Source organism: Biomphalaria glabrata, chromosome 1 (assembly GCF_947242115.1).
Source record: "Biomphalaria glabrata chromosome 1, xgBioGlab47.1, whole genome shotgun sequence".
In the NCBI taxonomy this organism is placed as follows: Eukaryota; Metazoa; Mollusca; class Gastropoda; family Planorbidae; genus Biomphalaria; species Biomphalaria glabrata.
The window spans coordinates 46015729-46042426 of record NC_074711.1 but is presented as its reverse complement, the minus strand read 5'-3'; the positions used below and the strand labels follow the sequence as shown (position 1 = coordinate 46042426).

The 26698-nt window shown below is 37.6% G+C and overlaps 1 long non-coding RNA gene across 1 annotated transcript; it reads right to left on the bottom strand.

Moving 5' to 3' along the window:
- Positions 1-2892: 2892 nt before the first annotated feature.
- LOC106065249 (uncharacterized) lies at positions 2893-5058 on the bottom strand. Its single transcript, XR_008778868.1, has 3 exons — positions 4972-5058; positions 4731-4783; positions 2893-3039 (listed from the first exon to the last, which is right to left on the bottom strand). It is a non-coding gene; the product is annotated as an uncharacterized LOC106065249 (long non-coding RNA).
- Positions 5059-26698: the final 21640 nt, after the last annotated feature.

The following is a 26698-nucleotide window of genomic DNA, read 5'->3' as shown; positions in this document are numbered from 1 at the left end:
CCTTAGTGTGAATGTTATATACAGACCTTAGTGTGAATGTTATATACAGACCTTGGTGTGAATGTTATATACAGACCTTAGTGTGAATGTGATATACAGACCTTGGTGTGAATGTGATATACAGACCCTGGTGTGAATGTTATATACAGACCTTGGTGTGAATGTTATATACAGACCTTAGTGTAAATGTTATATACAGACCTTAGTGTGAATGTTATATACAGACCTTGGTGTGAATGTTATATACAGACCTTAGTGTGAATGTGATATACAGACCTTGGTGTGAATGTGATATACAGACCCTGGTGTGAATGTTATATACAGACCTTGGTGTGAATGTGATATACTGACCCTGGTGAGAATGTGATATACTGACCCTGGTGTGATTGTTATATACTGACCCTGGTGTGAATGTTATATACTGACCCTGGTGTGAATGTGATATACAGACCTTAGTGTGAATGTTATATACAGACCCTGGTGTGAATGTTATATACTGACCCTGGTGTGAATGTGATATACTGACCCTGGTGTGAATGTTATATACTGACCCTGGTGTGAATGTGATATACTGACCATGGTGTGTATGTGATATACAGACCCTGGTGTGAATGTGATATACTGACCCTGGTGTGAATGTTATATACTGACATTGTTGTGAATGTGATATACACACCCTGGTGTGAATGTGATATACTGACCCTAGTGTGAATGTTATATACTGACAAGTTATATACAAGTAATCGCAAAGCTTATATCTACTCACTCTGTCTGTCTGTCTGTCTGTGCCTGGCGAAAAGTTTGTACACGTTATTTGTCTCACACCCAATCTTGCACAATAATTTCTTGTATCTGACAAAACAAGAACCGATGAAAAAAAGAATCAATGAGTTAATTATTTATAGGTTATTAATTATTTTGTTTTGGAAAAGAAATAGTGCTTGGCAGATGGAGAGGTATAAGTTGAATTAGTTCCCTTGAGGAGGTCTAAACCCTCGAGTTGAAATTCCAGGCGTCCAACGTTTTTTTTTTTAAATTCATTTAAAAGGCGATCACGATAACGTTCATACCCCCCCCCCTTTTTTTTTTTTGAAGCCCAATTTGACTATTCTAATTAATTTAATTTGGTGTCAGACCAAAAGAAACGAAAAATGACTAAAGCTTTTTATTTTGTGTAAAGTAAAGGTTTAAAACTGTTTCTCTTGTTTTTATTTTGTGTAAAGTATAGGTTTAAAACTGTTTCTCTTGTTTTTATTTTGTGTAAAGTATAGGTTTAAAACTGTTTCTCTTGTTTTTATTTTGTGTAAAGTATAGGTTTAAAACTGTTTCTCTTGTTTTTATTTTGTGTAAAGTATAGGTTTAAAACTGTTTCTCTTGTTTTTATTTTGTGTAAAGTATAGGTTTAAAACTGTTTCTCTTGTTTTTATTTTGTGTAAAGTATAGGTTTAAAACTGTTTCTCTTGTTTTTATTTTGTGTAAAGTATAGGTTTAAAACTGTTTCTCTTGTTTTTATTTTGTGTAAAGTATAGGTTTAAAACTGTTTCTCTTGTTTTTATTTTGTGTAAAGTATAGGTTTAAAACTGTTTCTCTTGTTTTTATTTTGTGTAAAGTATAGGTTTAAAACTGTTTCTCTTGTTTTTATTTTGTGTAAAGTATAGGTTTAAAACTGTTTCTCTTGTTTTTATTTTGTGTAAAGTATAGGTTTAAAACTGTTTCTCTTGTTTTTATTTTGTGTAAAGTATAGGTTTAAAACTGTTTCTCTTGTTTTTATTTTGTGTAAAGTATAGGTTTAAAACTGTTTCTCTTGTTTTTATTTTGTGTAAAGTATAGGTTTAAAACTGTTTCTCTTGTTTTTATTTTGTGTAAAGTATAGGTTTAAAACTGTTTCTCTTGTTTTTATTTTGTGTAAAGTATAGGTTTAAAACTGTTTCTCTTGTTTTTATTTTGTGTAAAGTATAGGTTTAAAACTGTTTCTCTTGTTTTTATTATTTTTGATGTCATCAGTGATCTATCAGCACGGCTTCCTTTAGTTTGTCTATTTCAACATCTTTACCAATCTTCTTCTTTTCATTTTAGTTTGTTTTTTCTTTAGTTTCCATTATCTCACAACCATATTTCTACTTATCACCTTCTCTTCTTTTTCTATTTAAATTGATCACAGAAGATAAGCCTACAACTGTAAAGAAGGGTCAATTAAAGTGCTGAAGATGAGTGTGACCCCCCCCCCAAAAAAAAAAAAAAAAAACTACAGTCTCCATATTCCATTGACTCAGAACTTGTTTCTTTGTAAAGTCTCCAAGATGAACTCTTGTGAAAAGAAGATGAGAAAGTATGTGACAGGAAATCCTCTATTTTCCTTTCAAGTCTCGCGCGTTTGAACGAGACCTACTGACCGTTTAATAGTAAAGACATACTGCCCATTCTATGTTTAGACATACTGCACATTCTATGTTTAGACATACTGACCAGTCCATGACCTTGGGATGAAGAGACAGGAAATGCAACATGCAGGTAAAAGAATCGTTGCTCAACACGTGACCCGGGTCAGTCAGGGCCGAAAAGGTCAGGAAAACTCAGGACAATGGTCAAGAACATATTCCCACAGTCCAGCAGTGGACATGTGGTTTGCAGATTAGCTGATAGATTCACTTGAGTGTCTCGTTTTGCTGTTACACATTATTCACATTGGGTTTGAATTGATTCACAAACTTTGTCTGCATATGTTTGTATGTTTAAACGTAGTCTTCATATGTTTGTATGTTTCAACGTAGTCTTCATATGTTTGTATGTTTCAACGTAGACTTCATATGTTTGTATGTTTCAACGTAGACTTCATATGTTTGTATGTTATTATTTATTCTATTACATTTAAAAAAAAACAACTATAGACAGTGAACTCTACAGTTCTATTTCATTGTACTTGAAAGAAACTATGGCCAATATAAGAATTGAGCCCATGACATTTCCTTTAATAGCATGACACTTTACCAGCCATCTTTTATGGGCGAAATTGTACTTTCAACATGTAAACATATAAACCTGAAACAAATCAGAGAACGTTTTAAAGCCAAATTTGAATATTGGAAATAATTTAATTTGGTGTTAGACCAAAAGAAACGGAAACAAAATGACTAAAGGTATTTAAACAAACAACGTATGTTAGTCTGGCTATTTGTATCAGTGTAACTATATCGTTTTGACTATTTATATCGTTTTGACTATTTATATCGTTTTGACTATTTATATCATTTTGACTATTTATATCGTTTTGACTATTTATATCATTTTGACTATTTATATCGTTTTGACTATTTATATCATTTTGACTATTTATATCGTTTTGACTATTTATATCATTTTGACTATTTATATCATTTTGACTCTATCATGTTGACTCTGTGACTAAGTTGATGGTTTGATTTCGTGTACAATATCTGAACCTACCAACTTTGTATATCTGTGAGTGACTTCAGTTGAGCTGAAACATTTCGTTAGAAACTTCTAATGAACTTCTTGTAAGAGTATGAACAAACACACACACACACACATACACACTAGTCTAATATGCGGAGAGTCAAGAGTTGAATTAATATATTTCAACTAGCGGTAGGCTACAGCTGGAGATTGACCAGCTGGCCTCACAGAATAGGAGACTACGGTCAACATTTTGGCCACCTTTAAATGATAATTATATCCAGCAATTAAGTCTAACAAACAGGAAATACGCGGCGAGGTGTCGTGGGTTTGAATTCATGAGAAACTTTTATCTTCGCCTGACCTTGTAACCCTGCAGGCCTCCCCCTTTCTATTGTGCTGTGGCCGACTTGAAATGACCACAGTCGGTCAGGTAGAACACATCCCTATTGTCCAGGCTCATCACCGTTTCCTTCTGTCTTGTCTGGGCTATCTTTTCATTTCGGCGATTGCATTAGTCTGTTCCGTGTCACTAAACTTGCTTGCACGAGGGTGGGTGGGAGCAGAAGGAGCTGACAGGAAGTCACGTGGGTAGGATGTGACGTAGAGGGTCAACTGGTGACGGTGGCGGTACACCCATTGTGTTTTGTGAATGTCCGTTGAGATCTCGTGTTTAGTATTCACGTCATCAGAGGACCTGCAGGAAGTGACCTAACTTGAGGTCCTTAAATGTTTTTTTTTCTTTTGTTGGCAATGTGGTGTCCGGGAAATAGTTACCTAATCCCAGTGTCGGATCGTGCCCGGCATAGCTGAAGATGGGAACTTTTGCAGTTTGTTGTCCAATAACTACCTGAACCATGTCACATCTGTCAAAGGAGGCACCTGTTGGGCATTACTGCCCACGCACTGATATAAGCCTGTGTTCAATAAGACTTTTGTAGATATTGCTGACAAAGATGATCAGTAAAAAAATTGTGTTAATGTAATGTTCTGTATTGATTAACGGTGGGCTCAAAGTCCCTTCAGTTTCCCGTGTTGGACTCCGATGTCTAATCAGAAGTATACCACCACATAGACATTGGCTCCTACACTAATCAAAGGTGTCTGGAGGGAATCAACAAATAAAATAATAATTAAAAGAAAATTACAATTTTGAAAAACAAAATTGCGAGCTGCTTTGGAGTGAAGTTTAAACATTGTCGACGTTTAGCGTGACAGACTAAAAATGTAATAAAATATGTTTTTAAACATCTGAAAATTCACTTGCTACTAATGTTCTTATCATTCTGATCTATGATGCCTACAGGCACACGTACATAGTTCTACAACTTCAGCCAAGTCCAAACTCTCTTACGAGGCACCAAACATTCTGAAAATATATAGGTCAGACCTAAAATTTCATAAAAAATAAAAATGATAAAAAGATTATTTTGACATATGTATAAGCCTAAATTGTTTGCTATGTCACGGTAACATCGGATACATAAACTTCGAGTAATTCAGAGTAAAATAAATAATACAATGCATACATGTGAGGAAAACGGCATGATCAGGTACCTGCTAATGTCTTGTTTCCGTGGTAAGGGTCTTCTTTAATTATAAACTGTATCGCTTTTCGTAGAGAAATGTGCTCTGTCTGTTGCTTGGAGATTTGATTTGATATAACATGCATAGAAGATATAAAGTAACAAGTACAATAAAAAAATACTTTAAAAAAAAAAAAAAAAAAAACTTATCTAAGAGGATAAGCTCCACACTTACAACTATATATCTCAGTAATGTAGAAGTTATTTCCCTTTTTCAATTTCACACAAAAAAGTATTTACCAATAATAAATAATTGACTTTATTGTTTCTTTTGTAAATTAATATACGTTTTGTTTGGTGCAATGAAAAACTGTTTAAAAGTTTCAATTTGATCAGAGAACGGGTGTGGGAGAAATATCGTGTACAATTATCTAAGGGGACAAAACCCTTAATCCATATCTTTGATTATTGAAGAATTAATTTCCATTTTCGGTATCAAACAGAATAATTAATTACAAGTAATTAATTTACTAATTAGTTACTATTTGTATAGTGCAAGTAAAAGCTCATGTCTTCCCGTTATTCTTTTGTCTGTCTTACTTTCGTCCTGGTTCTGTTCTCTATAGGAAAGTCTTTACAAAGTCGTATGACATGGTCGTCTAAACTTTTTGTTTCCATGTCCACTAACAAAGTCGTCTTCGTTTTTCTACATCATTGTGTGTCATTATAGTGTGTGTGTGTGTCAGAGAGAGAGAGAGAGAGGGAGAGAGAGTCAAAGAGTGTGTGTGTGTCGGGGGATGAGAAGAGATTTGAACACTTTGCCATGGCCTGCTAGACAATGTGGTGTGGACGAAAAATTCTCTGAGTTTAAATATTTGTACCAGGTGAAGTCTCCCATACTCGGGGGTCAAGGATGAAACTTTGCCCACACTTAGTTCTTGCTGATAGATCTCGTCCATATCTACTCCAAGACATTTCAATGGTCAGGCTAAGTGCATTGGTTTAGTGAGTGGACATGGGTAGCAAGCATACACACAATCTTTTCTGTGACACTGGGTCGGAAATCTAGTTCTTGAAACTTTTATGTCTACTTGTCATTCAAGTATTCATACATATATATACCAAAACACTTACATGATTCATACACATAAATACCAACATGCTTACATGATACATACAGTTGCACATTTGTAAACACACTGCACACACATGATACATACATAAAAGATCTATAGATATACCTAGCAAGTACTAGAGTTAAAGATGAACGGAGCTATTGTTATTGAGTACTAATGAAGCCGTTTACATGTTTCAACTTTCACCGGTAAAACTAGGTCAATCAAAAAGTTAGGATTACATTATTGATATCTGTTATTGTAGATCAAGGTTTTGTTTTTGTGAGACAACTATTATCACGTGACCTTTGTTAGCAGACGTGACCCAGTCAAGTGACTCGTCAACACAAGTTTTGTGTTATCATTGAATTACTCCCTCCTCTCCCCTCCTCCCTATGTGTTCACTAGTCAGTCATAACAAGAGAATTCTTTGAAGACCAAAAAAAAAATGTCTGACAGGTGACAGTGTATGTTGATGTTGTCAACCTCGTGAGTCTACCAAAGTTTGTCTGTGTGTGTGTTGTATCTCGTGTAATTAATCTGGAACTTTCAATAGCATCCCTCTATCTAACCCACCATTTTGTTTCTAGAAGTTAAGATATGCACTGACAGTCGATAGACCTTCACATTTATATTTTATTTTTCTCCCTATTATACACACGCACGCACGCACACACACACACACACAGACCTGATAGAGATGCCCAACCTAATTCGAACTGCGGGCCATTTTAATTTCCGACACTTATGTCGCGGGCCACATTCCAAAAATTAAAAAAAAAAACGTAATTGACTTGAAATAATTTGATCAGAAACTTGTGCATCTAGTACTGAAATAAAATCAATGAATCGTATACTGGAAGTTTATCCTTTTGTTACGCATGGGAATTTAATGGGAAACCAGTTTTATTTCTCTTTTTTAATGTGAGCAACACTGTAGCTAGCTTGACCAACGACTCTTTTTTTGTCTCTTTTTTTTTGTGGTAAATATCGATCCTTCAATCTGTAAATGTAGTTTAAAACATTCTTTTAGTCGCGGCTGGATGACGTCATATTTGTTTCCTGATCCGTTTCTATGTTGTTGTTGTTGTTTTAAATCAGCCACACTTAACAAAATAAATGTCAAAGTCCTGGTGCAGTGCTTTATTGATTCAATGTCAAAGTCATGGTTCTTGAGTCATTTCTATGAGAAATTCTTTGAGTCTCAGTGGACAAAGTAAACATTTTGGGTCGTTGGCCTAGCAACATCACATTTTGGGTCGTTGGTCTAGCAACATCACACTTTGGGTCGTTGGTCTAGCAACATCACATTTTGGGTCGTTGGCCTAGCAACATCACACTTTGGGTCGTTTGTCTAGCAACATCACACTTTGGGTCGTTTGTCTAGCAACATCACACTTTGGGTCGTTGGTCTAGCAACATCACATTTTGGGTCGTTGGTCTAGCAACATCACACTTTGGGTCGTTGGTCTAGCAACATCACATTTTGGGTCGTTGGTCTAGCAACATCACACTTTGGGTCGTTGGTCTAGCAACATCACACTTTGGGTCGTTGGTCTAGCAACATCACACTTTGGGTCGTTGGTCTAGCAACATCACATTTTGGGTCGTTGGTCTAGCAACATCACACTTTGGGTCGTTGGTCTAGCAACATCACACTTTGGGTCGTTGGTCTAGCAACATCACACTTTGGGTCGTTGGTCTAGCAACATCACATTTTGGGTCGTTGGTCTAGCAACATCACACTTTGGGTCGTTGGTCTAGCCACATCACATTTTGGGTCGTTGGTCTAGCAACATCACACTTTGGGTCGTTGGTCTAGCAACATCACATTTTGGGTCGTTGGTCTAGCAACATCACATTTTGGGTCGTTGGTCTAGCAACATCACACTTTGGGTCGTTGGTCTAGCAACATCACATTTTGGGTCGTTGGTCTAGCAACATCACACTTTGGGTCGTTGGTCTAGCAACATCACACTTTGGGTCGTTGGTCTAGCAACATCACACTTTGGGTCGTTTGCCTAGCAACATCACACTTTGGGTCGTTGGTCTAGCAACATCACACTTTGGGTCGTTTGCCTAGCAACATCACACTTTGGGTCGTTGGTCTAGCAACATCACACTTTGGGTCGTTTGTCTAGCAACATCACACTTTGGGTCGTTGGCCTAGCAACATCACACTTTGGGTCGTTGGTCTAGCAACATCACACTTTGGGTCGTTGGCCTAGCAACATCACACTTTGGGTCGTTTGCCTAGCAACATCACACTTTGGGTCGTTTGCCTAGCAACATCACACTTTGGGTCGTTTGCCTAGCAACATCACACTTTGGGTCGTTTGCCTAGCAACATCACATTTTGGGTCGTTGGCCTAGCAACATCACACTTTGGGTCGTTGGTCTAGCAACATCACATTTTGGGTCGTTGGTCTAGCAACATCACATTTTGGGTCGTTGGTCTAGCAACATCACACTTTGGGTCGTTGGTCTAGCAACATCACACTTTGGGTCGTTTGCCTAGCAACATCACACTTTGGGTCGTTTGTCTAGCAACATCACACTTTGGGTCGTTTGTCTAGCAACATCACACTTTGGGTCGTTGGCCTAGCAACATCACACTTTGGGTCGTTTGTCTAGCAACATCACACTTTGGGTCGTTTGTCTAGCAACATCAAACTTTGGGTCGTTTGCCTAGCAACATCACATTTTGGGTCGTTGGTCTAGCAACATCACACTTTGGGTCGTTGGTCTAGCAACATCACATTTTGGGTCGTTGGTCTAGCAACATAACACTTTGGGTCGTTGGTCTAGCAACATCACACTTTGGGTCGTTGGTCTAGCAACATCACACTTTGGGTCGTTGGCCTAGCAACATCACACTTTGGGTCGTTGGTCTAGCAACATCACACTTTGGGTCGTTGGTCTAGCAACATCACATTTTGGGTCGTTGGTCTAGCAACATCACACTTTGGGTCGTTGGTCTAGCAACATCACATTTTGGGTCGTTGGTCTAGCAACATCACATTTTGGGTCGTTGGTCTAGCAACATCACATTTTGGGTCGTTGGTCTAGCAACATCACATTTTGGGTCGTTGGTCTAGCAACATCACACTTTGGGTCGTTTGTCTAGCAACATCACACTTTGGGTCGTTTGCCTAGCCACATCACACTTTGGGTCGTCGGTCTAGCAACATCACACTTTGGGTCGTTGGTCTAGCAACATCACACTTTGGGTCGTTTGTCTAGCAACATCACACTTTGGGTCGTTGGTCTAGCAACATCACACTTTGGGTCGTTGGTCTAGCAACATCACACTTTGGGTCGTCGGTCTAGCAACATCACACTTTGGGTCGTTGGTCTAGCAACATCACACTTTGGGTCGTTGGTCTAGCAACATCACACTTTGGGTCGTTGGTCTAGCAACATCACACTTTGGGTCGTTGGTCTAGCAACATCACACTTTGGGTCGTTTGTCTAGCAACATCACACTTTGGGTCGTTGGCCTAGCAACATCACACTTTGGGTCGTTGGTCTAGCAACATCACACTTTGGGTCGTTGGTCTAGCAACATCACACTTTGGGTCGTTGGCCTAGCAACATCACATTTTGGGTCGTTGGTCTAGCAACATCACACTTTGGGTCGTTGGTCTAGCAACATCACACTTTGGGTCGTTGGTCCAGCAACATCACACTTTGGGTCGTTGGTCTAGCAACATCACATTTTGGGTCGTTGGTCTAGCAACATCACACTTTGGGTCGTTGGTCTAGCAACATCACACTTTGGGTCGTTGGCCTAGCAACATCACACTTTGGGTCGTTGGCCTAGCAACATCACATTTTGGGTCGTTGGTCTAGCAACATCACACTTTGGGTCGTTGGTCTAGCAACATCACACTTTGGGTCGTTGGTCTAGCAACATCACACTTTGGGTCGTTGGCCTAGCAACATCACATTTTGGGTCGTTGGTCTAGCAACATCACACTTTGGGTCGTTTGTCTAGCAACATCACACTTTGGGTCGTTGGTCTAGCAACATCACACTTTGGGTCGTTGGTCTAGCAGCATCACACTTTGGGTCGTTGGTCTAGCAACATCACACTTTGGGTCGTTGGTCTAGCAACATCACACTTTGGGTCGTTGGTCTAGCAACATCACACTTTGGGTCGTTGGTCTAGCAACATCACACTTTGGGTCGTTTGTCTAGCAACATCACACTTTGGGTCGTTGGTCTAGCAACATCACACTTTGGGTCGTTGGTCTAGCAACATCACACTTTGGGTCGTTTGTCTAGCAACATCACACTTTGGGTCGTTGGTCTAGCAACATCACACTTTGGGTCGTTGGTCTAGCAACATCACACTTTGGGTCGTCGGTCTAGCAACATCACACTTTGGGTCGTTGGTCTAGCAACATCACACTTTGGGTCGTCGGTCTAGCAACATCACACTTTGGGTCGTCGGTCTAGCAACATCACACTTTGGGTCGTTGGTCTAGCAACATCACACTTTGGGTCGTTGGTCTAGCAACATCACACTTTGGGTCGTTGGCCTAGCAACATCACACTTTGGGTCGTTTGTCTAGCAACATCACACTTTGGGTCGTTGGCCTAGCAACATCACACTTTGGGTCGTTGGTCTAGCAACATCACACTTTGGGTCGTTTGTCTAGCCACATCACACTTTGGGTCGTTTGTCTAGCCACATCACACTTTGGGTCGTTTGTCTAGCAACATCACACTTTGGGTCGTTTGTCTAGCAACATCACACTTTGGGTCGTTTGTCTAGCAACATCACACTTTGGGTCGTTGGTCTAGCAACATCACACTTTGGGTCGTTGGTCTAGCAACATCACACTTTGGGTCGTTGGTCTAGCAACATCACACTTTGGGTCGTTGGTCTAGCAACATCACATTTTGGGTCGTTTGTCTAGCAACATCACACTTTGGGTCGTTTGTCTAGCAACATCACACTTTGGGTCGTTGGTCTAGCAACATCACACTTTGGGTCGTTGGTCTAGCAACATCACACTTTGGGTCGTTGGTCTAGCAACATCACATTTTGGGTCGTTGGTCTAGCAACATCACACTTTGGGTCGTTGGTCTAGCAACATCACACTTTGGGTCGTTTGTCTAGCAACATCACACTTTGGGTCGTTGGTCTAGCCACATCACACTTTGGGTCGTTGGCCTAGCCACATTCTTCTTCTTCTTCTATCCAGCTTTATTGCTGCAGAACTGTCAGCTCTTTTGCAGACTGTGCCAACAAAAAAAAGTGTGCTGTTTTCTTCAGTTGTTCAGCACTGCCGTACAGGGTGTTGGTTATGTTGGGCTGTAGTGGAAGTAGGGTCTGCCTGAGGTGGATTAGGGAGGGGCATTCAAAGAGGATATGGTTTACGGTTTCAAAGGGGTGGGCACAGTGTCTGCAAAGGGGTAGTTGTGTGGAGTTTATTTTGTTCAGATGGTAATTTAATAGTGGTGTGTGTCCTGTTCTTAGCTGGAAGATTGTAGATTGTTTTTTTTTGGGGGGGGGGGGGGAATTAATACTGTCCAGTTTGTCCAGCTCTATGGATGACGGAGAATGGACCATTGGCCAACCCCACCTTGTCTCATGAATATTCCGGTTACAGTCTTCAGACCTAGATGTTTCCTTTTATGTCAGTATTGGAGAAAATTGCCAAGACCGAAAACTCCCTTAAAATGCGGGGACTATATATTTATATATTTTTTTTAAAAGCCTGAGGAAACAGCCAGCCTACACTAAAGGCCCGAGGAAACAGCCAGCCTACACTAAAGGACCGAGGAAACAGCCAGCCTACACTAAAGGCCCGAGGAAACAGCCAGCCTACACTAAAGGCCCGAGGAAACAGCCAGCCTACACTAAAGGCCCGAGGAAACAGCCAGCCTACACTGAAGGCCCGAGGAAACAGCCAGCCTACACTAAAGGCCCGAGGAAACAGCCAGCCTACACTAAAGGCCCGAGGAAACAGCCAGCCTACACTAAAGGCCCGAGGAAACAGCCAGCCTACACTGAAGGCCCGAGGAAACAGCCAGCCTACACTAAAGGCCCGAGGAAACAGCCAGCCTACACTAAAGGCCCGAGGAAACAGCCAGCCTTCACTAAAGGCCCGAGTAAACAGCCAGCCTACACTAAAGGCCCGAGAAAACAGCCAGCCTACACTGAAGGTCTAGAAACATAACACTTTCGTTTTTTCTTGGAAGCAGAGACTGGTTCATCAATTGTCTGGTTAGGGTTAGCATAAACATTTCTAATTTATTTTCACATTATTTACTTTTGTGTTTATATTTTGTTCCAAAGAACTTATTGAAATAGCATTGAGACTATTAAAAAACACAACTAAATAGTGAAACTATAAATATAAAGTCAACTAAGTAGTGGAATCAGTTTTAAAAAAACTCAACTAAATAGTGGAACTAGTTTGAAAAAAAAACTCAACTTAAGAGTGGAACTAGTTTGAAAAAAAAACTCAACTTAAGAGTGGAACTAGTTTAAAAAAAAACTCAACTTAAGAGTAGAACCAGTTTGAAAAAAACTCAACTAAATAGTGGAACTAGTTTGAAAAAAACTCAACTAAATAGTGGAACTAGTTTGAAAAAAACTCAACTTAAGAGTGGAACTAGTTTGAAAAAAACTCAACTTAAGTAGAACTAGTTTGAAAAAAACTCAACTAAAGAGTGGAACTAGTTTGAAAAAAAAAACTCAACTAAATAGTGTAACTAGTTTGAAAAAAAAACTCAACTAAATAGTGTAACTAGTTTGAAAAAAAAACTCAACTAAAGAGTAGAACTAGTTTGAAAAAAAAACTCAACTAAATAGTGGAACTAGTTTGAAAAAAAAACCTCAACTAAATAGTGGAACTAGTTTGAAAAAAAACTCAACTAAATAGTGTAACTAGTTTGAAAAAAAACTCAACTAAATAGTGGAACTAGTTTGAAAAAAACTCAACTTAAGAGTAGAACTAGTTTGAAAAAAACTCAACTAAAGAGTGGAACTAGTTTGAAAAAAAAAACTCAACTAAATAGTGGAACTAGTTTGAAAAAAAAACTCAACTAAATAGTGGAACTAGTTTGAAAAAAAAACCTCAACTAAATAGTGGAACTAGTTTGAAAAAAAACTCAACTAAATAGTGTAACTAGTTTGAAAAAAAACTCAACTAAATAGTGGAACTAGTTTGAAAAAAACTCAACTTAAGAGTGGAACTAGTTTGAAAAAAAACTCAACTTAAGAGTAGAACTAGTTTGAAAAAAACTCAACTAAATAGTGGAACTAGTTTGAAAAAACCTCAACTAAATAGTGGAACTAGTTTGAAAAAAAACTCAACTTGAGTAGAACTAGTTTGAAAAAAAACTCAACTTAAGAGTAGAACTAGTTTGAAAAAAACTCAACTTAAGAGTGGAACTAGTTTGAAAAAAAACTCAACTTAAGAGTAGAACTAGTTTGAAAAAAAACTCAATTAAATAGTGGAACTAGTTTGAAAAAAACTCAACTTAAGAGTGGAACTAGTTTGAAAAAAACTCAACTTGAGTAGAACTAGTTTAAAAAAAAAACTCAACTAAATAGTGGAACTAGTTTGAAAAAAAACTCAACTAAATAGTGTAACTAGTTTGAAAAAAAACTCAACTTAAGAGTGGAACTAGTTTGAAAAAAAACTCAACTTAAGAGTAGAACTAGTTTGAAAAAAACTCAACTTAAGAGTGGAACTAGTTTGAAAAAAACTCAACTTAATAGTGGAACTAGTTTGAAAAAAAACTCAACTTGAGTAGAACTAGTTTGAAAAAAAACTCAACTTAAGAGTAGAACTAGTTTGAAAAAAACTCAACTTAAGAGTGGAACTAGTTTGAAAAAAAACTTAACTAAATAGTGGAACTAGTTTCAAATAAAAACCCAACTAAATAGTGTAACTAGTTTGAAAAAAAACTCAACTTAAGAGTGGAACTAGTTTGAAAAAAACTCAACTTAAGAGTGGAACTAGTTTGAAAATAACTCAACTTAAGAGTAAAACTAGTTTGAAAAAAAACTCTACTTAAGAGTAGAACTAGTTTGAAAAAAAATCAACTTAAGAGTGGAACTAGTTTGAAAAAAACTCAACTTAAGAGTGGAACTAGTTTGAAAAAAAACTCAACTTAAGAGTGGAACTAGTTTGAAAAAAAACTCAACTTAAGAGTAGAACTAGTTTGAAAAAAAACTCAACTTAAGAGTGGAACTAGTTTGAAAAAAAACTCAACTTAAGAGTAGAACTAGTTTGAAAAAAAACTCAACTAAATAGTGGAACTAGTTTGAAAAAAAACTCAACTTAAGAGTGGAACTAGTTTGAAAAAAACTCAACTTAAGAGTAGAACTAGTTTGAAAAAAAACTCAACTAAATAGTGGAACTAGTTTGAAAAAAAACTCAACTAAATAGTGTAACTAGTTTGAAAAAAAACTCAACTTAAGAGTGGAACTAGTTTGAAAAAAACTCAACTTAATAGTGGAACTAGTTTGAAAAAAAACTCAACTTGAGTAGAACTAGTTTGAAAAAAAACTCAACTTAAGAGTAGAACTAGTTTGAAAAAAACTCAACTTAAGAGTGGAACTAGTTTGAAAAAAAACTCAACTTAATAGTGGAACTAGTTTGAAAAAAAACTCAACTTAAGAGTAGAACTAGTTTGAAAAAAACTCAACTAAATAGTGGAACTAGTTTGAAAAAAACTCAACTAAATAGTGGAACTAGTTTGAAAAAAACTCAACTTAAGAGTAGAACTAGTTTGAAAAAAAACTCAACTTAAGAGTAGAACTAGTTTGAAAAAAACTCAACTAAATAGTGGAACTAGTTTGAAAAAAACTCAACTAAATAGTGTAACTAGTTTGAAAAAAACTCAACTTAAGAGTAGAACTAGTTTGAAAAAAACTCAACTAAATAGTGGAACTAGTTTGAAAAAAACTCAACTAAATAGTGGAACTAGTTTGAAAAAAAAACTCAACTAAATAGTGGAACTAGTTTGAAAAAAAACTCAACTAAATAGTGTAACTAGTTTGAAAAAAAACTCAACTTAAGAGTGGAACTAGTTTGAAAAAAAACTCAACTTAAGAGTAGAACTAGTTTGAAAAAAACTCAACTTAAGAGTGGAACTAGTTTGAAAAAAACTCAACTTAATAGTGGAACTAGTTTGAAAAAAAACTCAACTTGAGTAGAACTAGTTTGAAAAAAAACTCAACTTAAGAGTAGAACTAGTTTGAAAAAAACTCAACTTAAGAGTGGAACTAGTTTGAAAAAAAACTCAACTTAAGAGTAGAACTAGTTTGAAAAAAAACTCAACTAAATAGTGGAACTAGTTTGAAAAAAACTCAACTTAAGAGTGGAACTAGTTTGAAAAAAAACTCAACTTAAGAGTGGAACTAGTTTGAAAAAAAACTCAACTTAAGAGTAGAACTAGTTTGAAAAAAACTCAACTTAAGAGTGGAACTAGTTTGAAAAAAACTCAACTTGAGTAGAACTAGTTTGAAAAAAAACTCAACTTGAGTAGAACTAGTTTGAAAAAAAACTCAACTTAAGAGTAGAACTAGTTTGAAAAAAAACTCAACTAAATAGTGTAACTAGTTTGAAAAAAAACTCAACTTAAGAGTGGAACTAGTTTGAAAAAAACTCAACTTAAGAGTAGAACTAGTTTGAAAAAAAAACTCAACTAAATAGTGGAACTAGTTTGAAAAAAAAACTCAACTAAATAGTGTAACTAGTTTGAAAAAAAACTCAACTTAAGAGTGGAACTAGTTTGAAAAAAAACTCAACTTAAGAGTGGAACTAGTTTGAAAAAAAACTCAACTTAAGAGTAGAACTAGTTTGAAAAAAAACTCAACTAAATAGTGGAACTAGTTTGAAAAAAAACTCAACTTAAGAGTAGAACTAGTTTGAAAAAAAACTCAACTAAATAGTGGAACTAGTTTGAAAAAAAACTCAACTTAAGAGTGGAACTAGTTTGAAAAAAACTCAACTTAAGAGTGGAACTAGTTTGAAAAAAAACTCAACTTAAGAGTGGAACTAGTTTGAAAAAAACTCAACTTAAGAGTAGAACTAGTTTGAAAAAAAAACTCAACTAAATAGTGGAACTAGTTTGAAAAAAAACTCAACTTAAGAGTGGAACTAGTTTATTTCATTATACTCGGATTGGAGCTCATGTAATAAAAGACACAAGTGGCATCGATAAGTTCGCACCTATTTACAATTGGCTTCGTTCCACATCCTCCACATTGAGCCCCCCTCTCCCATTTTACTCCACTCTGCGCCCCCCCCCCACCCCGCCCCCAACATCGGTAGGAGGTAGAGGCGGATATTTTATAAAGCTCTTAACAATCAATTCAATCCGCCTAGTGGTGGAAGCAAGGGAAGTTATCGTCATTACAGGGGGACACAACTCCATGTAGTCCGTACACACTGCCTTGATGCCAAGCGACAAAAGGGGAAATTGAACCTCTGTAGGACTCACTGGGCGCGTGGTGGGTTAGGCACCGGGAGAGGAGTTGTGAACTAGACCTCTGTAGGACTCACTGGGCGCGTGATGGGTTAGGCACCGGGAGAGGAGTTGTGAACTAGACCTCTGTAGGACTCACTGGGCGCGTGATGGGTTAGGCACAGGGAGAGGAGTTGTGAACTAGACCCTTGTAGGACTCACTGGGCGCCTGATGGGTTAGGCACCGGGAGAGGAGTTGTGAACTAGACCTCTGTAGGACTCGCTGGGCGCGTGATGGGTTAGGCACCGGGAGAGGAGTTGTGAACTAGACCTCTGTAGGACTCACTGGGCGCCTGATGGGTTAGGCACCGAGCAGAGGAGTTGTTAACTAGACCTCTGTAGGACTCACTGGGCGCCTGATGGGTTAGGCACCGAGAGAGGAGTTGTGAACTAGACCTCTGTAGGACTCACTGGGCGCCTGATGGGTTAGGCACCGAGCAGAGGAGTTGTGAACTAGACCTCTGTAGGACTCACTGGGCGCCTGATGGGTTAGGCACCGGGCAGAGGAGTTGTGAACTAGACCTCTTTTAGTTTTTTTGAGGATTATTAGGGCGTTATTTAGTTTGATGGCTTTGTTTAGTCTAGTCTCTAGAGTAGCCACTGAAAGTCGAAATGTTTCATGGTCTGTGCTTTGTTTAGTAGTCTACAAGACACAGCCGTGGATGTGGGGATACATGGACTGACTCTTTCCCAAAAGTCTCTCTATACTGTTTTGACGCCTGCAAAGTGTTTTGTTTCCATCGTGAATTGTGTCTCCTCTTAACAAGGTTACCTACAGAGTGAGACACCTTGACCTTCCATGAGGACACACCAGAATGAGGCAACATTCCGGAAGATGAAACATGGAACTAGTGAAACAGTTTTGTGTGGAGTCTTACCAGAGAATGCTGACAACGTCTTGCCAAGCTGGCATACCTTGAGTCTTGAACAAGATGCTGGCCCCACAATATCCTCCTGGGACGTCAAACTGCGTGGGTAGCTGAATTATGTGGAAATCACTGCTTAGTTCATATCAGATATAGGACTGGTGGTCTGAATGGTGACTTGTCAAAATAGCGCCGACAAAATAGCGCCGACAAACTAGCGCCAAAAAATAGTGCGAAATTTCCCGACAAAATAGCGCAAGACAAAATAGCGCGGACTTATATATGATGTGTATAAAAGTAGCAGATTATTAGTAATTTGTATGACTATTGGGAGGACAACTATATTGATCGCCATAGACGAAACCGCAGAGGCACTCCAAGATTTTCGATAGCATAATGGAATGTTAGAGATCGTGTGCAGGACAATCTACCACGAACAAACAATTCATAGTACCATGCATTCAGCTCACTATTGACGGTCATCACCCTAATGTGTTCACCCTAATTTGTACATTACTGTACAGTCTATCTCCCTTAGATGGTTTTACTGTAAAGTCTATCAGAAATGTACAAAGTGATATAGAAATGTACAAAGTGATACAGAAATGTACAAAGTGACACAGAAATGTAGAAAGTGACACAGAAATGTACAAAGTGATACAGAAATGTACAAATTGATACAGAAATGTACAATTTGATACAGAAATGTACAAAGTGATACAGAAATGTACAAATTGATACAGAAATGTACAAAGTGATACAGAAATGTACAAAGTGATACAGAAATGTACAAAGTGATACAGAAATGTACAAAGTGATACAGAAATGTACAAATTGATACATAAATGTACAAAGTGGTGTGATGTGTGTGACATAGGATGTGTGTGACATAGGATGTGTGTGACATAGAATGTGTGTGGCATAGGATGTGTGTGACATAGGGTGTGTGGGATATATGATGTGTGTGTGACATAGGATGTGTGTGTGGCATAGGATGTGTGTGACATAGGGTGTGTGGGATATATGATGTGTGTGTGACATAGGATGTGTGTGACATATGATGTGTGTGACATAGGATGCGTGTGGCATAGGATGTGTGAGACATAGGGTGTGTGGGATATATGATGTGTGTGTGACATAGAATGTGTGTGGCATAGGATGTGTGTGACATAGGGTGTGTGGGATATATGATGTGTGTGTGACATAGGATGTGTGTGACATATGATGTGTGTGACATAGGATGCGTGTGGCATAGGATGTGTATGACATAGGGTGTGTGGGATATATGATGTGTGTGTGACATAGCATGTGTGTGTGGCATAGGATGTGTGTGTTGCATATGATGTGTTTGACATAGTATGTGTGTGACATAGGATGTGTGTGACATAGAATGTGTGTGATATATGATGTGTGTGACATAGGATGTGTGTGGCATAGAATGTGTGTGATATATGATGTGTATGACATATGATTGTGTGGCTTAGGATGTGTTTGACATAGAGTGTGTGTGGCATAGGATGTGTGTGACATAGGGTGTGTGGGATATATGATGTGTGTGTGACATAGGATGTGTGTGACATATGATGTGCGTTAATTTAAGTCACATTTATTGCCAAAACATTTGAACTTTATCGCTGTGTCTCCCAAAACATTTGAACCTTATCGCTGTGTCTCCCAAAACATTTGAACCTTATCGCTGTGTCTCCCAAAACATTTGAACCTTATCTCTGTGTCTCCCAAAACATTTCCTTATTTGTAGTTGAAGGTAAACTTTAGATTTCAAAGCTTGATATATTTGTTTTTGTGTGTTTGGGTTCTTTCTATCAATAGTTGATATTGTGTTCACGTGAAGGAATACATTTCATTGAGTTTCATTCCCTTTCTAACTTTCCTGAACACATGTTGGTCTAGTCTGTGTAACGTTCTGGTGATCTGTGGTGGTAGTCTCTTGAGTGACATATGTGGTCTCTATGCATGTAATTGTGGTGTATATATTTAACATTATTTTCATGTCTATGCAGTCTAACTACCTGTGGGGTTAAATGTTCTAACTGGTACAGTAGAAAGTTACTAAGTTCAAAGTGGAGTTCAAAGGTCAGTTATTAACAAAACAAAACCAAATACAAAAGAAAGGTGTGCACTAATGAAAAAAAAGAGTTGATTGAAATATCATGTCGCTAGAAGGTGTCAAAGCAAACATTCAGTTCAAGTGAATAGGAAACAGATGAAGTTGGTGACCTCAAGGTCCTTAAGTCCATCGGGGATTGCATTGGGCCTCAATAGTCACGCGGGGAGCTCAGTCAACTGATCAATTGAAGAATCTATTGATGCTTATTGATAACTACACTCTAAACAGGCAGAGGCGTACACCAGGGCCACATTATGACTGCTGCAGCATGGACGTGAAGGAAGAAGAAAAAAAAAAGGCCAGCCTAGAACTACTAGGCGCTCAGTGCGTGTGTGTGTGTGTGTGTGGCTGTCTGTAAAACGGAACGACACCAAAAGATCATTTCGTTGTCGCTCATGTTTGTGGTTGTGTCCCTAGTGGATGAAGGAACAATGGCCGGCGGTATTAGATTGGAGTGATGTCACTTTGGAGACCTCCGCCTCTGGGGACACGGGGCATTGTGGTGACACACATCGCCAGGGTCTGCATGTGGTGTGCGAGCCATGGACTCCATTTTGTCTTGATCATTGACGTCATTTAGTCTGTGGTGGATCCAGTGCATGAAGATCTAGTGTCATCTATAAGTGTTGTTAAGTTAGTCACCCTTTAGTTTAGAATCACTCACAGAATAACGTTCTAGTAACAATGTATAGGCCAACTGACAGTGAGACTTTATTCTTACAGAGAAGTGACAGAAATCCTATAGACTTACAATAAAAATACAGTGAAACAAAAAAATATACTGATATAAAGTCCGAAGTTCTATACCATGAAGTCATCATGATACATAAAGTAACTAGAAATGGTTTCTACTTACAATAAAGCTATTATGATGTTTTATAATTACAATGTGATGTAAGCCTAGCTGTTACTGTAACGATCTCTACTTTTATAATGTTACGGTTAAAACTTTACATTTTGTCAAGTGTAGTGGTCAACTCGTCCCCCCTCCAGTATACCCGCGACCTATTCTGTTGTGGACATTGCTGGACATTTAGTTCAGGGAATATATATATAGGGAAAATAGTATTCTGTATATAAAATGCTTCTATCAACTCTGTCTAAGTCTGGTACACATTTTGAACATTTCTCCCACTTCCCAGTCTCGGGTCAAGTGTGTAAAACTGTGCACAATTATTCATTGTTCCTAACAAATCATGAGTGAATTAAAAAAAAAACAACCAATTAGTTAATTAAATAATGTAGAGTTTTAATCATTAGAAAAAAAAAACACTTTTTTTAAAGTTTTTTTTTTATTATTAATTTTACTAGCTTGTAGGGAATGTGTATACTTCGGTTCTGTGGCCCTTACTTTGAAAGAATATTAAGAATAAATGGAGTTAATATCTACATGAATATTAAGAATCTCCTGGATTTTGAATGAGTTTATTTGATGTCACCAATACCTTCAACTAGCTCTTAGTCTGTTGGACCGTTGGGGCACCACGCAAGATATGTCGACCTATTGGATTTAGGAACAGGGTATGTTTAGAGCAGCATAATGTTTGTGTGTGTGAGAGAGTGCGTTTGTGTGTGTATACGTACATGCCTGATAGAATAAACATATTTTTAGGGCCAATAAACTAAAAAGGCTGTCCCAGCTTGGAATGTTTATTTCAAGGACATCTCCCAACAAACTGCAGTAAAAACAAGAGGACACTAGCTCTGACCACATTTCGTTCAGGTATTTAATGGTTCAGAGACGCAGGTGATAGTGGTCAGAGGAAGTGGACATTACTTCCAGAGAACTATCTCGGTAGATTGAGCCCCACTTGAGAAGTGGACAACTTGACCAATGGCTGTGTGGAGGGGAGGGCATGGTGTTTGGGTAGAGGGTGGAATGGCTGGAGCAAAGGTCAAGGAGGCCATTCTCCCAGAAATGACATTGCTATTACAAAGTTTATATCAACTCACGCTAGTTGTCTGTCTGTCTGGTAAAAAAGTGGAAATCAACTCAAAGTACCTCTATAATATTTATTCGTTTGATTCTCCTCATTCTTTGATTCCAACTGTGACGATAAATACATTTATTTTTAAATATGTCGATGATCCCGGGTTCATACCCTTCCCGCTGCCATCCCGCGTCGTCCTGCGGGAGGTTTGAACTAGGAAGTGAATTATCTTTAACCCTGAAGGAACATCCGAAACATGGAAAACATTTTACAAACAAGATGGCGTGCAATCTGAGGGGCATACTCAAACAAGATGGCGTACAATCTGAGGGGCATTCTCAAAAAAGATGGCGTGCAATCTGAGGGGCATAATCAAACAAGATGGCGTGCAATCTGAGGGGCATACTCAAACAAGAAGGCGTACAATCTGAGGGGCATTCTCAAACAAGATGGCGTGCAATCTGAGGGGCATACTCAAACAAGAAGGCGTACAATCTGAGGGGCATTCTCAAACAAGATGGCGTGCACTCTGAGGGGCATACTCAAACAAAATGGGCCAAAATAAAAAAGAAACTCCGTAGGAAAATAAGTTTATTGCTTTGTTTTTTCTTTTCAGTTAAAATTAAACAAAGATATAAAAGATATTTCATGTATATAGTTTCTATCTCTCTTGTTGTCATAGTTTCTATCTCTCTTGTTGTCATAGTTTCTATCTCTCTTGTTGTCATAGTTTCTATCTCTCTTGTTGTCATAGTTTCTATCTCTCTTGTTGTCATAGTTTCTATCTCTCTTGTTGTCATAGTTTCTATCTCTCTTGTTGTCATAGTTTCTATCTCTCTTGTTGTCATAGTTTCTATCTCTCTTGTTGTCATAGTTTCTATCTCTCTTGTTGTCATAGTTTCTATCTCTCTTGTTGTCATAGTTTCTATCTCTCTTGTTGTCATAGTTTCTATCTCTCTTGTTGTCATAGTTTCTATCTCTCTTGTTGTCATAGTTTCTATCTCTCTTGTTGTCATAGTTTCTATCTCTCTTGTTGTCATAGTTTCTATCTCTCTTGTTGTCATAGTTTCTATCTCTCTTGTTGTCATAGTTTCTATCTCTCTTGTTGTCATAGTTTCTATCTCTCTTGTTGTCATAGTTTCTATCTCTCTTGTTGTCATAGTTTCTATCTCTCTTGTTGTCATAGTTTCTATCTCTCTTGTTGTCATAGTTTCTATCTCTCTTGTAGTCATAGTTTCTATCTCTCTTGTTGTCATAGTTTCTATCTCTCTTGTTGTCATAGTTTCTATCTCTCTTGTTGTCATAGTTTCTATCTCTCTTGTTGTCATAGTTTCTATCTCTCTTGTTGTCATAGTTTCTATCTCTCTTGTTGTCATAGTTTCTATCTCTCTTGTTGTCATAGTTTCTATCTCTCTTGTTGTCATAGTTTCTATCTCTCTTGTTGTCATAGTTTCTATCTCTCTTGTTGTCATAGTTTCTATCTCTCTTGTTGTCATAGTTTCTATCTCTCTTGTTGTCATAGTTTCTATCTCTCTTGTTGTCATAGTTTCTATCTCTCTTGTTGTCATAGTTTCTATCTCTCTTGTTGTCATAGTTTCTATCTCTCTTGTTGTCATAGTTTCTATCTCTCTTGTTGTCATAGTTTGTTTATCTTGTTGATATACACCAAACAATATCCAAAATTAACAGTTTCAAAGCGGGCACTAAGCTTTCAAATGTTCTGTCAGTCGGGCTGCTGTCCAATGGATGAACAAGAAAAAAGGTTTTTAAATAAATCTTTCACTTTTCCATTCAGTTGAGTGAAAGCCAATTTACTTAAGATGTGAGAAGGCCAAATAGCACAATAAAGTGTTGATAGCGGCGAATAAATCTGGCTAGTTTACACACGTAATAACCTTTTCACTTTTATGACATGAGAATTTTTTTTTTCTTGTAAAACTTTCTGGTCTTGACGAACTGATTGGAATCACCACCGAGTCCCCTGCACACAGCGTTGAAATATTGCCAGGCCACACGTCTTGGAACGTCTTCTGTAGTCTTCTCGTCTTTCATAATAGCCATTCACCCCACCCCCTCTCATCTCCTGTCTCTCCGTGTCCCTACCCAACTCTCTCTCTCTCTCTCTCCAGAATTTTATTTTTTGTCCATTTGAAAAGCTGGAGGTCCCTCTTAGATTGCGCATGGCCTTTTAATTCTAGCGTTGACAGCAGGTTCCACGAGTTTCTGACATGTCCATATTACTGAGTTAACCCCGGCGTCTTTTACAGCCAGCTCTGCCTGGGTGATTGAGGTCGGCCCTGGATTTGACCCCCACATCATTACCCAGCCTGCCCGTTCTTGCCTCAGCCATACAAATTCATCGGTTAGCCCCAGAGGATGTGTGCGCGCGCGTGTGTGTGTGTGTGTGTGTGTGTGTGAGTAGGGAGGCACGAGGGAGGAAGTAGCAATGTCTACAGCATACAGAATGAAGCGCCCAGTCACCCCCCCCCCATAGCCTCCCTACCCCACTCCTTTGACAAGCTCCCCCATTTTATCCTCCCTGGCTGGATAGTGTAATAAAGATGACCATGAATATTTCCTGGGCTATCGATCTGAGATGATCCGGCACAATCTAATGCCTGTTTACATACCGGTAATGAATCCTCCATCATGACTCGACGACTGACCGCTGTCCACAAATTGACCACAGGGATTCTCCTAGTGATAAGGACGTCTTGTATCGGTCCGGATTACAACGCTAAATGGCCAAGGGGAGTCAACGATGACCTCAGCAAGTAGCCGAATGTGTGGAGAGTTTTTAGTTAGCCAGCACTGGACAATAAATAGTATTTTATTGTAGCCTCGCCTTGCTGTCTGTTAGACTTCTGTACAGAATACAGGTCAGTGCGAGATGTTCGACTGCTGACAGCTGAAAGTTACATTAGTCCTGTGAAAATGTTCTCTTTTAAATGAAAACAATATTTGGTAGGTCCTATATAGGCCTACATTAATAAAAAAAAATCCTTAAAAAAAAACAACATCAAAGGGGAAGAACTCCGCCCTTAAAACTAAATCTATCAATAATGTATAATTTATTTCCCTTTTTTTGATCTCAAATAAAATAATTAATTACCAATGATTAATTGACTAAGTGGATATTTTTAGCGGCCCCCGTAAGGGGAAAAAGCCGCTATTAGGTTTGTGCAAAATGTCCGTCTGTCCGTCTGTCCGTCTGTCACACTCAGATCTCGAAAACTAGAAGAGATATGAAAAATATTATTTCATCATTAAATCCGGCTTGAAAAGTTTAGGTGCAACGGCTACTTTTGGTTTTCTAAAAGCAAACCGTTTAATTTATAAAATTAATTATGCAAGCGATTTTTTCATAAAAATACATCAATTCTAAAACAATTACGTAAATGTAAGGGAGGCAATGTTACAATATGCTAACAAAGATGGACAATTTTTTTTTATTTTCAGTATCACTAAGTCAAATATATTTTTAAAATGTACAGGAAATGTTTACAACAAATACAAATAATAGTTAAAGACGTTTTTTCTGGTCAACTAGCTGCTAAAATTAAAAGAAAACATTTCTGTTTGTTTATAAAGGCTAATAATGCACTTTGTATGTAAATATCACGCACATTTTTTTAAATGGACTTTTTATGCAGCGATTTTCGTGCAGTAGCGTAACGTCGCAACGTGATCAGGTGCTAAACTAATTCCTTAAACTTTTTTTAAAAATCAGATTTTATTTATTTTTTGTTTAGTGCCCCCATCCGAATAAAAGAAGCTTATTTTTGTGCGTTTTGTCTGTTGGTCGGTCTGTCCGTCACGATTAGATTTAAAAAACTAGAACTCTAAAAGCTATTGAAAATCTGATTTACCCTTTAATGTTCCTCCCATAACATCTCAATAGTTTTAAGTATCTAAAATTGATTTTTCCGGATTTTTTTGTGCAAAACTAATCAACGCCAACAAATGTTTGTTTGCTCTTCTAACTTATATTACATTCAATTTCCATGCTTAAACGTTGCAAAAACACATTATCAATAATATGTTGTTCCGTTTTTTATGTAAATAGCATATTAATGCTAAATCATAATCTCTATACTGACTTATATTTCATTAAATGTAAAAATGTTCCGGATATTGTTTTATAAAACATGAATTATGCCTAATGATTGTTTGAAATCGCATAAGGCTTTTAAAAAAAGTAATTTACTAGAATTGATTACTGAAAATTACTTTTTAGACATTTAATTTTCTTGTAAAACATAACATAGAAGTTTTGTAATCGATAAAGAAAGTTCCGGATTTTGTTTCTTACAAATCGTCGCCAGAAATTTCCGAATTTATTTCAAAATCTACTAACGCCAAATAATAGTTTGAACTCCCTCTTCTAATTAATAAACAAATAATCTTCTCATTTACGAAATAATGTTTTTACGGATTTTTATGAAAAATATTTTAACTCACTACTCTCTTACAGTTCATTTAACTTTCTACCTAAAACATTAAAAAATCTAATTATCGTTAATATTATGTTCCGATTTTTAAGGAAAACAGAATCCAAACACCAAAGTAAGGTATGAAAATCTCTCCACGTGGCTGTAGTACATCTAATTTTTATACGAGACCATCCAAAAAAATTAATTAACGGTATTACATTTATCTGAAATTCTCTTTTTCTTTTACTATTTATACAAACATCCGGAACAATCTATTATATAAACTTTTCAATTGTGTTCATACCTAAAAATTATTGCGATGTTTTGAAACGTAAAATAAAGGTTAATCAATTTTTAATAACTTTTAGTTGTTTTTTTTATATCAAGATAACGGACAGACCGACTGACAGACAAAACGCAAAAACAATGTGGCTTTGATCCTTTTTAAATAATATCTATTAGAACTCAGTGCACCAATGTCTATGAACCCTCGTTAAATATCTCGTGTAAATAAAGACATTTTTTTTTATGGTACCGGTACTAGCCTATTGTGAGGTAATGGAATTTTTTTTTCTTTGACGTCATATGAATGGACTCTTTAAATGTAATGTTAAAAGAACGCACTCGGTGCACCAATGTCTATTAACCCTCGAAAAAATTGCTTGTATTAATGAAAACATATTTTAGTCTAACTAAGCCGTGTGACGTAGTGTTTTTTTTTCCTTTGACGTCACATGGAATGAATTCTTTAAATGAAATGCTAAAAGAACGCACTCGGTGCACCAATG